The following is a 2,696-nucleotide window of genomic DNA, read 5'->3' as shown; positions in this document are numbered from 1 at the left end:
GTGTGCTCTTCCGATCTTTCTAAAATTTTTTTCAAAATTTGTAAGTTTTCTTGAACAAATCTGGATATTAATAACAATATATAAATTTATTTTTTATTTTCTTTTTTACTTTACATTTTATATGAATAAATATGAATAACTCATAAAATAATCATAAAATATTTATGAATAAATATTTTTAAAAGCCCACAACTTTGAATAAATATTTGAATGAATACTTTCTTAATATGAAAATTTTAAATGAACATAAATTGTAATCCAATTACTAATTTTTTGTATTCATCGGACATACTAGCTTAAACGACCGATTCTTCCCTTCTTCGATTGCGAAGGTTTAATTTCGTCTCGTCGAATATTAAATGGGTGCTTCTACTTCGTGAAACGCGCGAAGCACGCTCATCCTTCTCCTCGGAAGATTATCGCAGTGATCGATTCGCAGCGGAGAAGTAATTTTAACACGCCGTGATTTTTCATAACCGTACTGACAGCAAAACGGCGAATGAAGAAGAATTGCGCGCAGAGTGTATATCGCGGAAAATAGCCCGCGGAAGCAGCTTTTCAGTATCTAGAATCGAGTTACGTTATAAAGCCAGTTCTACATTAGTTGTAAATCGATCGCAAGCTTGTTGCGACAGCCAATCTGAAACTTGCATTTTGAGATCAATGCTTCGGATTGTTGCAACAAGCTTGCGATCAGCTTGCAACTAATATAGAATCGGCTTAATGTAGGTTGCGCTTGCAATCGCACCGTGAACTTTTAGAGCCTTCCCCCTCCCCGTCCTTGCCACCGAAATTCGGCGCTTTGGGTCTTCGCATAAAACATCCGCATTCGATGCTACGTTACGTTAAACGGCATCTACAATAAGACTTAAGATATTTAAGAAAATTGACAAATCTTAGCCGATTATTCATCTCACGTAAGAAGAATAATCGATTGTAATTGGTCAATTTTCTTAAGTCTTAAGTCTCATTGTAGACGCCGCATTAAGTATAAATCTTAAACCTTAAACTTAAGACCGTACTTATAAATAAACTTAGGCCAACACATAAAACAATCCATAACGTAAGGATCATTATTGACACCACACCTCTCACTTATTAGATAAGAACGGTAAAAATAAAGACTGTTAAATATTTCAAGATTTATATTTAACGTAACGTCTTACGGATATTCTTGTGCGGAGGCTCGATGGAGGATGACGGCTGAACAGTCGAGAAACGAGCTACGTCCTACAGCTGAAGGCGAGAATTAGTAAACGAGGCTTGAAACTGCCAGTTTTTTCGGCGTCAGCTTGCGGGATACGATGTGGCGTTTGGTTATCGCGGCCCAGTTTTGCTTGTAAATTATGCTTATACTGTTGGACGATTGCAGCTGCGGCTCTATAAATTCATTATTAGCTACTATCTATTGTATACTTTTTTGGAAATTAATATTTTTTACAAAATAAAATCTTTGTCCAATTTTTGAAATTGCACGTTTTTCTTCCTTATTGATCGCGTGAGTCCGTGTTTGTTTTACTTTATACAGGGTAGGCCGAAATACGTGATATAATCGGGAAAGGGTAAATCTCAATAAGCATCTAACAAAATGTGATAGAATAATTTTTTTCGAATAAGGCATTTTCCACTTTTCGAGAAAAAGTAAGGATGGGGGGGGGGAGCAAATAATGACGGGGGCAAATATAGTGTCACTTTAATTTCTCCTTTTTTCCGCGTCTATTTTACCATTACTCGTTAATAGAAAGACAGTTCTCGAGCATATAATCATCTTCTGAAAAAGCAGCAAAAAATCAAAAGTCAAATATCGCTAGCGAAGAAGTTTAAAATTTTGCATTCGTGAAATAAGGTAAAATCTGGATCTTTTTTTGATATTTAAAATTATATTTTCTTAATTGCTGAATCGTTGAATGAGATTTAATTCTATGTCATACAGTACCTTTTTCCTCTATTTTGATGTAATTCCTATGCTTGAACATTAATTTTATTTCTGTCAGTAAAGTTTGAAAGGAAAAAGTAGCTTCTAGGGCAAATAATGACAATTTTTAGTTGGATAAATAATGACAAGTCAAAAAGTTTTTTAAATATTTGAATATGATTTTTCTAATTTATTTGGGATAATAAGATTAGTCACAGGGCAAGATCCAGAATAAATGTAATTTTCAATAAAAAATATATACTAGCAAATAATGTTACTACTATTATTTATCAATAAATAAAAATTTACATATATGGCAGAGTAGAAATGACAAATAGAAATTAATATAAATTACCTTATCTAATCAAAACATTAAAAAAAACATCGTTTAAGAGTTAAGAATTATGTATTTTGTAATTGTTTCATAGGGTGTCACTATTTACTCATAGGGTGGGACAAATAATGACAAATGTAGGTTTCAGTTTTTATGAAAATTTAGCCTGTATACATGACTTATGGAAACTCTAATTAAGTTTTTTGTATTTTTGAAAGTGGAAAGTACTCTTTTAGTGAAAAGTCATATCTTGTAAACTTGAAATTAGCTTGTAGAAGAGAAAGAAAAAATCCGTCACTATTTGCCCCCCTTTCCTTAATTGTATTTGATTTATATTTAACATAATGACTATAGACGTTTTATGTAGTTTGTGTTATGCTAATTAATTTTATTCAATCAGTTGACTTTAAAAATAGACAAGTGAATTTATGTTAAACTAAAAAAATG

Source organism: Wasmannia auropunctata, unplaced genomic scaffold (genome assembly GCF_000956235.1).
Source record: "Wasmannia auropunctata unplaced genomic scaffold, wasmannia.A_1.0 LD336064.1, whole genome shotgun sequence".
Lineage (NCBI taxonomy): Eukaryota > Metazoa > Arthropoda > Insecta > Hymenoptera > Formicidae > Wasmannia > Wasmannia auropunctata.
This window is presented reverse-complemented; position numbering follows the sequence as displayed.